This window comes from Eptesicus fuscus, chromosome 19, assembly GCF_027574615.1.
Source record: "Eptesicus fuscus isolate TK198812 chromosome 19, DD_ASM_mEF_20220401, whole genome shotgun sequence".
NCBI classification, from domain to species: Eukaryota; Metazoa; Chordata; class Mammalia; order Chiroptera; family Vespertilionidae; genus Eptesicus; species Eptesicus fuscus.
The window spans coordinates 9,427,501-9,442,094 of record NC_072491.1 but is presented as its reverse complement, the minus strand read 5'-3'; the positions used below and the strand labels follow the sequence as shown (position 1 = coordinate 9,442,094).

Here is a 14,594-nt window from a genome sequence, read left to right as displayed (position 1 = left end):
TTAGTACCTTTTCCCAATTAAATTACAATTCCTGGGGAGTAGGTGGGACTGAATGGATAGACCCGTGGTCGGCAAACTGTGGCTCTCGAGCCACATGCGGCTCTTTGGCCCCTTGAGTGTGGCTCTTCCACAAAATACCACAGCCTGGGCGAGTCTATTTTGAAGAAGTGGCATTAGAAGAAGTTTAAGTTTAAAAAATGTGGCTCTCAAAAGAAATTTCAATCGTTGTACTGTTGATATTTGGCTCTGTTGACTAATGAGTTTGCCCACCACTGGTATAGACCAACTTCATTAACATCACCTAGAAACTTGTTAGAAATGCAGAATCTCAAGCCCCACTCAAGATACCCTCTCAACGCCTACTGAATCAGGATTTGCAGTTTAGCAGGATCTCCAGGTGATTCTTGTGCCCATTAAAGAACAGAGAAGCTTGTTTTTCCTCACATAATAGTTCCTGGGGGGAAATCCAGGGTAGCAGGGAAGCTGGCCTCCATGCAGTCATCTGTAGATGCTGCCTTTATGTTTCTGTGTCATTTCTAGGACATTGCTAACATGTGCCCGGCCAAAGCTGGATTGCTATGGCTTCAACCAGCAGAAGGAAACAGAGTGTTGGAGGAGAACCTTCTATTGTCTTAAGGCCTAAAACCGGAAGTGCTACATGATGTTTCCGCTCTGAATTTAATCACAGAGACACAGCTAACTGAAAGGATGTTGGCAAAAGCTAGCCTAGTCACATGTTCAGGAAAAAGGGAAGAACAAATTTTGGTGAACAAAGATCAGTCTCAGCCGAAGCCGGTTTGGCTCATAGGATAGAGCGTCGGCCTGCGGACTCGAGGGTCCCGGGTTCGATTCCGGTCAAGGGCATGTACTTTGGTTGCGGGCACATTCCCAGTGGGGGGTGTGCAGGAGGCAGCTGATCGATGTTTCTCTCTCATCGATGTTTCTAACTCTCTATCCCTCTCTCTTCCTCTCTGTAAAAAATCAATGAAATATATTAAAAAAAAAAAAATCAGTCTCCATGCCAGACACATAGTTAAGTGCCCGTAAAATGATAGCTATTATTTCAGCTATTAACTAGATGTATGCTTCACTAGCTTAGAATACAAACATGCTTCATTTCTTTTACTCTTCTAGTGAATTGCTTGAGGCCCAAACACTTTACCAGCAGTAAGTCTGAACTTCCTTCCATGAGGCCTTTCCTACTCTTTCATTCATGGTCCAACATCTTAGGGCCTTTCTCATTTCTAAAAAGTCAATCACACTTCCAAATGCGAGGTGATAGAAACAACTAGAAAGTTCTATTAGCTCACCAGTACCACTGCTTTGGTGACTACCTATGCATATACCAAACACTGGTCCCACCCAATCCAATGACTAATTACTCCTGCCATGGAGAAGTCCTTGTTTGTCCCAGTCCACAGGTGAGCCTCCACTCATACTTTTATGTCAAATGCATCTGTTCCGTCACCATCCCTAGGCATGAAACTGTGACAGGCTAGCTGGGTGTAGAAAGGACCTGCCTCAATTATCTGCTACAAATTAACTACTCTTCACCATGAGATCTTGACCTAGATCACCAGGCCAGACATGACCATGGTGAATTACAGTCTAGGGCCCTTGGTGTTCTTTCTTTCCATTAAATTCCAGTCTAGTCCATCTCAATACATCAGTGTCTAATAATATTAACCCTCAAAAGAGAAGGGCCAAGGACTTTCATCCTTTCCCCTTAAGAGGCTCCGTGGCTCCTTGGCAAAATTACCAGTTCCTATTCAGGACCAGTTCTACATAACAAGAGCTATAGTGAGGGGGCTACCATTGTCAGATCATAAACAAAAATCTCTTAATAATATTACCCCGAGGGTAAGAGGTATCTACTGCCTTATATCTAACGGATGTACTCAAGTGATTTTTCCTATTATAATAAAAATCTGCTCTGAAGCTGTCTGCTGGATATTAAATAGGCTGACACCATTTAAAAAATCTCATCTCACCTCTCTTCAATACAAGTATCATTATCTCTGTTTATCATTCTAGAAATGGAGAGTTTAAGAGACTCCCTAGTCTCAATGACCACAGAGCCAGGATTCAAAATCTGGTCTTTCAGGCTAATATTAATATAATATCTAACTTTTATTAAACACTTTTTATTCATCATGTACTTTTAAAAAGTGTTTAAAAATAATTTACATACAGAAAAGTTCACAAATCACAAGTATACAGCTTGGCGAATTTTCACAAAATGAATACACACCCACAAAAAGAAACACACTTCCAGCTCCTCAGAAACACTTCTCATGCTACTTGCTACTTTCTAGTCATTCTCCCCAACCAGGTAGTTATTATTCCAGTTTCTGGTTTTGCCTGTTTTTTAACTATATTTAACGGAGTTATCGAGTATTAACTGGCTTCTTTCACTCTACGTTACGTCTGGGAGATTCATCCATGTTGTTGAATGTAACCCCTTTGACCTGCCTGCCTGCTTCCTCACTATCAGGAGACTAACCTCCATCTAGCATTCCTCCTCAGGGCTCAAGCAAAGCAGTCTTTGATGTGTGGGTTTGTTTTAAAGTAACTAACTCCTCTCTGCTTGGTCCAGTGATTTGTCTGTTACAAAGCAGCGCCGTGGCTTTGAACAAAAAACATTAGGCAAGCCCAGAGAGCTGCAAGGCAGCAAGGATGGTCTTTTCCTCTTGGAGTCACTGTTAGAAACCAACCTGGGTCTCTCAGTAGCTCCGCAGTTCTGTTGCCTCCAACGTGGGCTTCCATTCAGCCTTCACAACATTCCTGCCATTTAAGTACTGCATTGTTAACTCCATTTTTTAAAAGATGAAGAAACTGATAGTCAGAGAAGATAATGCCTTCACGTACACCCCACCCTCAGCTAGTAAATGGGGGAAGTGAGATTGAATACCAGGCCCATGTGATTTCTAAAGGCATGTGTTCAGCACCATTAAATCATGTTTCCTTTAAATTCAAAAAGCTAAAACATTTATTTTAGTTTGTTATACCATAGAAAGTATGGAAAGCACACGTATTTACTAGTCACAATTTACAAATAAGGAGACTGGAAAGCACGAAGAATAAATGTCTCACCCAAGATCATAATACAGTAATAGAGCTAAAACTAAATAAAACCAAGGCTAGCAAGGTCAAGTGACAAATAAGAATTTTAGTCTCACTGTGCTTAGGAGTGGGGATATTGGTCTAGATTTCAGTGAGAGGCCAGTGTGTAAATTCATTGCACCACTTTTTCTTTGCAACATGGACTTTTCAGCTTTTCCTGGCTGATTGAATTTGGCATTTTCCTTCACACTCGCATCTCATCTTCTCTGTGGACACAGGATGGTTGCTGGAGAATGTTAAGAGAGTACAGACAGATTCTACTCACAGTGGGGAACTGAAATAACAGGAATAATGTGAACTGGCAAGAGTAGTATAAACTCATGTACACTGATCTGGAAAGATCCCCCATAAACAAGAATTTAAGAATTAAGTTGTCTGGTTAAATAAATTTGCCTGCCAACTCCTTAGAAGTAATTATAAAATCAAATTAAAGCAAATTCTTACCCTCACCTCAGTTTTTGTGTTTTGTTTTTTCAGTGAAGAGGAGAGAAGACAACCTTAAGATAAATAATGCCAACATGTAAAATATAGTATGGCACAATAAAAATCAACCAAAGGGTGCTCGCTTCGGCAGCACATATACTAAAATTGGAACGATACAGAGAAGATTAGCATGGCCCCTGCGCAAGGATGACACGCAAATTCATGAAGCGTTCCATATTTTTTTGCAGCAACCTGGATGGAATTGGAGAACATAATGCTAAGTGAAATAAGCCAGTCAATGAAAGAAAAATACCACATGATCTCACTCATTTATGGATAGTAAAGAACATTATAAAGTGATGAACAAAAAGATACATACAGAGACAGTAAAGCATCAAACAGACTTTCAAATTACAGGGGGAAAGTTAGGGAGAGGTGGGGGAGTTATGAAATCAAACGAAGGACTTGTATGATGCATATAAGCATAAACAATGGACGCAAAACTCTGGGGGGTGAGTGCATGTATGGGTGTGGGTTGGGGGGGGTAATGGTAAGATATGTACACATATAATACCTCAATAAAAAAAATATTTAAAAAAAAGATTTTTCTGGGAAAAAAAAAAAAATCAACCAAAGGGTACTGGGCTCGATTCCAGTCAAGGGCACATACCTCGGTTGCAGGCTCCACGTAGGCCTGGGCCCAGAGCTCATACAGGAAGCAACCAATCAATGTGTTTCTCTCACATCGATGGTTCTCTCTGACTTTCCCTCTTTCTTCTACTCTCCCTAAAAATCAATGGAAAAATATCCTCAGGTGAGGATTAAACAAAAAAAAAAATCAGCATGGGTTTCGCTCTTAGACCCAATTTCAAGACCAACATTGTATGACCTTATGCAAGTAACTTTACCTCTCTGTACCTATTTCTTCAGTGTGACATTAAAGTTATATAAAGAGCTCAGAATATGGTAAGTGTCCAATAAATTAGATTATAGACATGAGAACCCTACACCCAACAGCACAATCATGCCCTGAGGCATGCTGAGACCTCAATGCCAGACTGACAGGAGGATGGAAACCATGCCAGTATGGCTTAGCCTAAGAGAGCTGACCTGACCCTGGCTATATTTGCGGGGAAGGAGTCCCTCAAGCAAAAGAACAGTATTTAAAGGCAAGCTTGGATCTGACCCAGCCTGACACTTATACCCAAGTGGCTGGAACTGGAGGCTTGGAAAGGCAGTAAGACAGTGTGAGCTATGGATATACTCATAGTCAAGTGGACGACAGAATCTGATTCCGGACACACTCATTCATGTTAAAACACATCCTTAGCCAGAACTAAGAGAGACAGGGGGGCAGTCTCCCAGGAAGAGGGGTCAGCATGGGCCAGGAGTTTGTCAGGCCTCTTGTAATAAGCTAAGAAATGATGCCCAAAAAGAGGATATCCCTGTCAAATCGCTGAATATTACAATATTTGGGAAAAGGGCCTTTGCAGGTGTGATTAATGGAGAAGTTTATCCTGGGTAATCGGGGTGGACCCTAAAAGCAATCACATGTATATTTATTTAAATAAACTCAGGGGGAGAGAGAGAGAGAGAGAGAGAGAGAGAGAGAGAGAGAGAGACCGGCAAAGGAGAAGGCAACGTGAAGACTGAGGCAGAGATTGGAGTGATGAGGCTATAAGCCAAGGAATGCTAATAGCCACCAGAAGCTAGAGAAGGTAAGGAATAGATTGTCCCTTGGAACTTCCAAAGGAAATGTGGTCCTGAGGACATCTTCATTTCAGGTTTCTGGCCTCCAGAACTGAAAGAATAAATTTCTGTTGTTTGAAGCCACAAAGTTTGGCAATTTGTTATTGGCAGCCCTTAGAAACTACAAGAGCCCCGGGCAAGGGTTTAGGGTTTGGACACAGTTTCAGCCCAAAAATACAGGTGGAGTTCAATCTAAAGGTAGCGTACAAGTTCATTGCAGGGGATCATGGGGAAGACAGCAGTGTGGCACTTTGCTCACTGGATACCAATGAGGCTCTCCAGACCAATCCTGATTTAACAATGATGCAGAAGAACAAGAAGAAAAAAAAAAGTACAGAGAGAGAGAACAAGAAAATCTTAGGTTGGCTCAGAGGCTGGCAGATCTCATCCTGCAGGTAGGATATTTCAATACCCACAACCGGGCAGGGCAAACAGGCACTGACACAGTAACCAGTGGCGTTCTGCCAATAAATGGTAATGTCTGGTAGAACCTGGCCACATGCAGTCGGAGATGATGTTGGTGTCAGAAGAAAAAAAACAAAAGGCCAGAAAATAAGCTTTTCCACGGGCCAGGCACATGCCAGCACTGAGGGTGCAGAGGGGAGCCCACACCTTGCCAGGGTCTTCTTTGACTCTCCTCTGTAGCCCCCACAGCCTCTCCTAGCTCTGAGACCTCCCTGTATGCTCAAAGGAGACTAATCATCCTTTAGCCAACTTTGCCTTGACTGACCATTTTGCAGCCAATTAGTTAAAACTATCATTTAGCCGAAACCGGTTTGGCTCAGTGGATAGAGCGTCGGTCTGCGGACTGGAAGGTCCCAGGTTCGATTCCGGTCAAAGGGCATGTACAATGGTTGCGGGCACATCCCCCAGTGGGGGGTGTGCAGGAGGCACCTGGTCGATGTCTCTCTCTCATCGATGTTTCTAGCTCTCTATCCCTCTCCCTTCCTCTCTGTGAAAAATCAATAAAATATATTTTTTAAAAAAAACTATCATTTATACAGGCTTCCAACTCACAAGTTAGAGAATCAGCCTCACTGTTAGAGTACAATGGGGTTCCCTAGCCCCCAGATGCCGTATGATAGGATTTTAACCTTTTGCACTCGGATGTCGAGTGTGACTCGACACGGTTAGCATCGGTAGCAGCTCGTATGTCGAATTGTATTGAATGTATCAATAATTTGAAATATAGAAAAAATCCAAATAAATAAGTTTGTATGAAAAGAAACTCCAGTTTTTTATTCTACTGCCGCGCTTTGTGAAATCTGGGGTATTTAAAAAATTAAATCCCGAGTAGAATAAAGGAATCGAGAAAAAAAGCAAGCGAGTGCAAAGGGTTAATATAGATGTTCTCAAAAGATGCACTTCCCCCTCCCTTCCTATGTACAATAGGAGAAAAAAATATGCATCAGTTACAGTCCTTCTCCTCATATGTAATACTAGAGGCCCAGTGCACGAAATTCGTGCATGGGGGGGGGGGGGGGTGTCCCTCAGCCGAGCCTGCACCCTCTCCAATCTGGGACCTCTTGAGAGATGTCCAACTGGGCAGTCGGACATGCCTCTCACAATCCAGGACTGCTGGCTCCCAAACGCTTACCTGCCTGCCCACTTCATTGCCCCTAACCGTTTCTGCCTGCCAACCTGATCACTTCCTAACCATTCCCTGCCAGCCTGATCAACGCCTAACTGCTTCCCTGCTGGCCCCATTGCCCCTAACTGCCCTCCCCTGCCAGCCTGGTCTCCCCTAACTGTCCTCCCCTGCAGGCCTGGTTGCCCACAACTGCCCTTCTCTGCTGGCCTGGTCCTCCCCAACTGCCCTCCCCTGCAGGCCTCGTCCCCCACAACTGCCCTCCCCTGCTGGCCTGGTCACCCCTAACTGCCCTCCCCTGCTGGCCTGGTTGCACCTAACTGCCCTCCCCTGCAGGCCTGGTCCCCCCGCAACTGCCTTCCCCTGCAGGCCTGGTCACCCCCAACTGCCCTCCTCCGCTGGCCATCTTGTGGTGGCCATCTTGTGTCCACATGGGGGCAGCCATCTTTGACCACATGGGGGTGGCCATCTTGTGTGTTGGAGTGGTGGTCAATTTGCATATTACTCTTTTATTAGATAGGATGAGGTAATATGAGGTCTAGACATAGTCCTATAAACTATAGAGTGATGGGTAAAGGATTCCAAAATGTGGCAATCTGATATTAAGTTTATATCATCAATCTATGGCCATTAGAAATAGTTTTATCCAGAATAACCAGCATGAAAATGAAATAAGACAATGTAATACATGGTTGCAATAAAAATCTCCTAATAATCAAAGAATTTCTCATTTGTTTCACTTCTCTGGCCATGATTGCTTCATCTGTAAAGTGTAAGAGACTTATTTATATGCAATCACTAAAGTCCTTTCCAGCCCCTAATATTCTTTGGGAAGTTCATTGTAAGCCTTATCCTTCCATGGTTCCGAAGTTCGGAGAACTTTCAGGTTTCAGAAACCTACAGGCCAGGCCATGAAGATTGGTTGACGTATGGAAAAGTGACTGAGGACACAGAGCAAACTTGCCTGCTTAAAACCCTGGATTCCTCCCTAAGAGACAATATGGCCAATCGGGGGAATGGAAGACTGATAGGCCATAAGCCTAAGCCCAGAGCTGTGGGACATATCCCATAGCCTCCGTAATTTGGTCCCCACTTTGCTTTCATTATAACGCCTAGCTGAAATTCCTACACCCCCTCTCTCGTCCCCCAACTGATCCTTTTTTTTTTTTTTCCTTAAAGCAGGTTTAACTTTCCAAAGGTTGAAAATCATAAAGCAAAAAAAAAAATAATATGGAACAAAAAGGAGGAAAGAGAGAACTGTACTCTTATAACTGTAGAACTGAAAGAAACATTTTCACGTTAAAGTCTCAAGAAAAGGCTGGACTACTAACTCCCCAGAGAGCTGACTGGCTTGAGCGGCAGACATTAGCACTTGCCTGCTCAAGCTGATCCGTTTGCTGGCTGCGAGGTGGGTGGTGATCAAATATCCTTTTGGGTGGGGTCAAACATTGTATTACACTCTCGCAGCACATCTGTGAATACTGGCCTTTTGAACAAATGACTGTAGTTCCCTAGGCCTCCACTGTCAGAGCCTGCCTCCCAAATACCAACTTTGAACCTCGCCCTACCATATGGACACCTGGGGTCAATGAAAAATCATGTCCAAGGGGCCCCAAAGCATGAGGAGGTCTGGCGAAAAGTGACGGGTTTTATGCAGGCTGCTGAAGAGAAATGTACTGAGGATAGAAAGACTCGGGAGTTGCATGCCTTTGGAACGTGTCTGTGGATCAAAATACACGCTAACAGATTCTTGGGAGAGCCCCTGGTGGCCATGTTAACCCTGGCATTGTTATCATTAAGAGGCCATGCTCATTTCTGGCACCTAACATCGGACACATTGACAGCAATGGGGTTGATGGAAGAGGAAAGAATCTGTTTGGAGGTTTTAAAAGGAACAAAAAAAAAAAACAGTTCTCAGATTTCTCAGGCCACTTGAAATCATGCCAGAGAAATACTTGATTTCAGCATTCTTAAGCTCTGCGATGATGCTGTAAGTGGTGTCCCCCACGTGTGATGATGTATTTCAGGGCCAGAGTTTTCTCAAGATGTTCCAAGCCTGCAGCCTCCTGATCCTTTTTCAAATTATGAAGACGCTAGTATCCCAGGGAGAGTTGTGATTAGTCTAAACTCTCCGCAGCTGTGAAAGATGGATGTACAAATTCCAATAAAGATGCCGCGTGCTCTGGACTGCATTTGCCTACATGACATCGAGGCCTAATTCAGGGACCACTTAAAAGAACCAGAGCGGCCTCAGCGCTACTCCCTTTCTTCCACAGCATCCGCTGCCGGGGGGGGGGCTGCTCTGCTCTGGGAGGCGGCCTCCCCTCACACCCCCGTCACTGCCCAGCAGTGGGGGTTTCTTTCGAAGGTCTGCGGCGTGTGGGAGAAAAGCAGGGCTGGGAACATTAAACCCAAGTGGATGGGAATTCAAAGAGGCCTTGCAATTTATTATGGGAAGAGCCAGGAGGAGGATAGAACACCTTCTCACTCAGCGGTTCTCAACCTTTCCAATGCCGCGGCCCTTTAATACAGCTCCTCATGCTGTGGTGACCCCCAACCATACAATTATTTTCGTGGCTACTTCATAACTCTAATTTTGCTACTGTTAATGAATCGTAATGTAAATATCTGTGTTTTCCGATGGTCTTAGGCGACCCCGCTAGCGGTTCTCAACCTGTGGGTCAGGTTGAGAACTATAAAAGTTCTTGACCCCTTATCCGTGATTTCACGACCCACAGGCTGAGAACCACGGCTGTAGAGCCTAAGACCATCGGAAAACACAGATATTTACATTACAATTCATGAACAGTAGCAAAATTACAGTTATGAAGTAGCAACGAAAATAATTTTATGGTTGGGGGTCACCACAACATGAGGAACTGTATTAAAGGGTCACGGCATTAGGAAGGTTGAGAACCACTGTAACTGAAGGGGCTGGCCTGAAGCTGTGCGGGACCATAGAACCAGGTGTGTGGCCACCCCTGCCTCGTTCAGGTGCTAGCAGGAAGGCAGGCTCCGAGCACGCTTCCGTTCCTTGGGAGAACCAGCAGGGCTTTGGTTTCTCGTTTGGACACCTTTCCCCTAAAATACTTCCTTGGAACACCAACTAAATGTACTAATGCAGGCCATGCCCCCTTTGCCACACTGACTACAGTAATGTGTCCTCGGAAGACACCTGGCTGAACTCCTCTATGAAACATCTGCTGCTCAGCATGCTTTCCAAGACTGATAAAGAATTAGGGGACAAGCCAAAACCGGTTTGGCTCAGTGGATAGAGCGTCGGCCTGCGGACGAACCACATTCACCTAACTTTTATTACAGCCTATCATTATAATTATTATAACTGATTTCTTATTACTTACTGTTGTTAATCTCTTGCTGTGCCTAATTTTTAAATAAACTTCGTATAGGTATGCATGCATAGGAAAAAACATAGTAGATATAGGGTCTGGTACTATCTGGTTTCAGGTATCCACTGGAGTCTTGAACATATCCTCAAGGGACTGCTATAATACAGTGTTTTTAAATTGTCTTCTAATATGATTTCATGAATGCAGAATCTTCTAAAGCCATGTATACTTATCATGTACATCCACTTACATTGTTCAGAGTCCTCCGAAGCACACTAGGTATAACTCCTGACATCTGGAGAATTTTAGTCGTGCACTATCATTTTACAATTTATCACACAAACACATATGTGATATGTGGCATTTCTCCTTGTAAACACAGGCTTTTCTCTCTCTAAGGAACAGAAACAGAACACAACTGAAGTGAAAAGTCTCAGTGGAGAGTTGAATGGGCTATAAATGAAATTCTGAAAACACCAGCTTCTAGATGATCTATTAAAATGGGGGTGGGCCCTAGCTGGTTTGGCTCAGTGGATAGAGCGTCAGCCTGCAGACTAAAGGGTCCCGGGTTCAATTTAGGTCAAGGGCACATACCTGGTTGCAGGGCTCATCCAAGGAGGCATCCAGTCAATGTACTTCTCTCACATCGATATTCCTCTCTGTCTTTCCCTCTTTTCCACTCTCTCTAAACACCAATGAAAAAATATCCTCAGGTGGGGATTAAAAATAAAATAAAAATTTTAAAAATGGGGGTGGGAGTAGAAGAAGAAAACGAGCTGCAATTGTTTTTCCTAATAGTCATACAAACAAAACACACAACTAAAAGCATTTCCTCATTTGTCTTTTCACAGTCCTTTATGCAAATCTTCTACATGCTAATAGATTCTTTCTCCTACAGTTGACCCTTGAACAACATGAGTTTGAACCAAATAAGTCCACTTAAATGGGGATTTTTTTTTTTTTCAATAAACATTTGTACTGTTTTCCATCCGGGTTTGGGAGTCTGCAGATACAAAGAGCCAACTCTGTACATTGACCTACCTCGCCATTTTATATTTGGAAACTGGAGCATCCACAAATTTTGGTATCTGAGGGGGTCCTGGAACAAAACCCCTGAGGACATCAAAGAACAACTATGTTTGGAAGGAGTCAAAGTTATAGAGGAAGATCTTTCTTTTTTAATAATTTTCTTACTTTTCATTTACAGTTGGCATACAATATTGTATGAGTTTCAAGTATACAGACCAGCAAATAGACATTTATATAACTTATGAAGTTATCACTCTGATAAATCTGGCATCCTACATAGTTATCGCAATACTATTGATATATTATTTTACATTCTCATTGCTGGGTCCTTCCTTTGTCTCTTGTTATAGCCTTTGTTTTACAGTTTTGTCGGGTGTAAATATTGCTACTCCAGCTTTTTTGTCTGTTTGTTTCCATTTTCATGAAATAGCTGTTTAATCCCTTTACTTTTCAGTGTTTGCTTCTTTAAATCTAAAGTAAAGATTTACTTCTTTAAGTCTAGGGTTTATAGATAGCATATGTAGGGGTCTTGTTTTCTTATCCATTCAGCCACCTGTGTCTTTTGACTGGAGCATTTAATCCACTTGCATTTAAAGTAATTATTGATCGATCTGTATGCTTTGACATTTTATTATTCATATTTTTTAATCTTTTTCTTTTCTTCTTAAAGTCATCCCTTTTATATTTCTTGTAACACTGGTTTGGTGGTGATGAACTCCTTTAGCATTTTCTTATCTGGGAGCTTTTTATCTATCCTTCAATTCTAAATGATAGTTTTGCTGGGTAGAGTAATATTGGTTGTAGACCCTTACTTTTCATCACTTTAAATATTTTATGCCAATCCTTTTGGATCTGCAAAGTTTCTGTAGAGAAATCAGCTGACCGTCTTATGGGCACTTCCTTGTAGGTAACTAACTGCTTTTCTCTTGCTGTTTTTAATATTCACCCTTTGCCTTTAACCTTTGGCATTTTAATTATGATGTGTCTTGGTGTGGACCTTTTTTGGTTCATCTTGTTTGGAATTCACTGTGCTTCCTGGACTTATGTGTCTATTTCATCAAGTTAGGTGAGTTTTCAGTCATTATTTTTTTCAAATCGGTTTTCAAATTCTTGCTCTCTCTCTCTCTCTCTCTCTCTCTCTCTCTCTCTCTCTCTCTCGCACCCCCCATGATGCAAATATTAGTATGATGTTGTCCCAGAAGCATCTTAAACTGCCCCATTTTTTAAAAAATTCTTGCTGCTTTTTGCTGTCCTAATCGGGTGTTTTCTATTACCTTATCTTCTAAATTGCTGCTTTGATGCTCTGCTTCATCTCTTAAGTCCCTCTAGTGTATTCTTCATTTCAGTTGTTGTACTCTTCATTTTTGACTGGTCCTTTTTTCTGTTTTCTATTTCACTTTTTGTTTCCTATATGTTTGCTGAAGTTCTCAGTGAGTTGACCTATTCTTCCTCTAGGTTCGTTGATCATCCTTATGACCAGCATTTTAAATTCTGCATCTGATAGATTGCTTGTCTCCATTTTGTTTAGTTATTTTCTGGAGTTTTGAGACAACTTAGTTCTCAAAAGAACTAAGATAGCATATGTAGGGGTCTTGTTTTCTTATCCATTCATTTGGGACATGTTTCTTTGTCTCCTAATTTAGTTTGTTTCTATGTATTAGGTGAGTTGCTACATTCTCCCAGTCTTGGTAGCATGGCCTTATGTAGATGTCTTGCGAGGCCCAGTGGTAAAGCCTCCCAGGTTACCCAAGCAGGTGCTCCACGTAGTTGAGCTTTGATTGCCATTGGCACATCAATGGCAGAGACTGACCCCCAGGCCGATTGGTTGCAAGGACCAGCCATGACTATAGGGGACGAGCTGCTATGCAGAAGCTGACCCTATGGAACAGAACTCACTTCAGCAGGGCTCTGGTGCCCACAGTCTGTCCTGAGGCCACATAGCAAGAGGTACGGGGCACACTGAGGCGAGATGTTGCTTGTCTGAGGTTTGTGAACCTTTGGAAGATTTTCAGAAAGTTCACAGCATAAGCCAAGACAGGCTATTTGTATGAAATAACCACTGGGAGTAGCTTGGGTGGGCCCAAAAATTGGGTGGGGTGGGGTCTCAGGGAATCATCAGGATGGGGCAAACAGTGTTAGCCAGGTTGATGGAGACTCTGATATGGCCCTCACCTGTGCCTATAGTGGGAGGGCTCAGTAAAGGAACAATGGCTTCTGCCAGCATTTCTGTCTGGGGAAAAGCTGCCCCTCCAACCCTTGCCCTGGAGCCAGACAATTCAATTCCCCTCCGTATGTCCCTGGTGCTTTTTGAGCTGCTGGCCCAGTACTGGAGCTCAGGGCAAGTGAGTTTGTCAGCAAGTGAGTCTGTGCATGGGCCCTTTAAGAACACTTGGGACTCCAGCAATCCTCCTTCTCACTCAACTGCAATCTGCTCTGGTTTTCACCACCAGAAGTTATGGGGACCTCTCTTCCTCGCACTGGAACCCTGGGTTGGGAGTCTCGTGTGGGGCTGGGACCCCTCACTCAGGGGCAACCTCCACAGCTGAGTGGAACCTGCTCAATTCCACACCTCAGCCCTTCCTACCAGTGTCCATGTGACTTCTACATATCCTTAGTTACAGACCTTCTGTTCAGCTAGACTTCAGGTGGTTCTCAACGGTGGTGGTTCTGCAGTTTCGTTGTAAGTCTGAAGTTGTCACGGGAGGGTGCAAGTACAACATTTACCTTCTCCACCATCTTCACCAAAAGCTGCCAAAAAATTATAGAGGATTTCCCACTGCATAGAGGTCTGCACCCCTAATCCCTGTGCTGTTCAACAGTCAAATGCTGACATATACCATCTCAGATTTCATCTTTTCTAGAGAAAAATCAAATCATTAACTTAAGCCCATTAAACTGGATGGCAACTATTCATTACTCCCCCTGGAACCAGGTTGGAAGGGCAACATCAGTATCAAGTGGCTTATTCCTGTCTTTCTGCTGGGGGACAATTCCAAATACAATCACATGGCAAGGCAACTTGGGGGGGGGGGGCAGGGAGAGAGGAAAAAACACTTTGAAAAATTGAGTGGGCAATCATACAATATGCCAGGACGCTGGTCGCTCAAACAAAGCTGCAGGGAGAATAAGCAGGGCAGCCCTGCATGCAAGGGGAGTTTTGCCTTGCTGGGAATATTCAGGGTGGTCGGATGGTAACACACGTGGCATGCCGGTAAATGTTTCACAATCAGCTTTTAGGAAGAAAAAGCCACGTTTTGTTGTATTTGCAAGTTCCTTAGTGTAAATGCACCCAGGAAGGCTAATTTCAAGTTACCCAAGTACATCACTGAATG

At 43.3% G+C, this 14,594-nt stretch overlaps 1 long non-coding RNA gene and 1 other non-coding gene across 2 annotated transcripts in view; one reads left to right on the top strand and one right to left on the bottom strand.

The window, feature by feature from the left end:
- The first annotated feature begins 3,681 nt into the window (after nt 1-3,681).
- Nucleotides 3,682-3,788, top strand: LOC129147293 (U6 spliceosomal RNA). Its single transcript, XR_008554661.1, has one exon. It is a non-coding gene; the product is annotated as a U6 spliceosomal RNA (small nuclear RNA).
- Nucleotides 3,789-10,549: 6,761 nt separating this feature from the next.
- LOC129147247 (uncharacterized) overlaps nt 10,550-14,594 on the bottom strand; it is a 5,355-nt gene continuing 1,310 nt past the window's right edge. Inside the window, exons 2-3 of the long non-coding RNA XR_008554617.1 lie at nt 13,886-14,010; nt 10,550-10,627 (exon numbers count right to left, since the gene is read on the bottom strand). This is a non-coding gene — a long non-coding RNA (uncharacterized LOC129147247). The remainder of the gene's footprint in view (nt 10,628-13,885; nt 14,011-14,594) is intronic.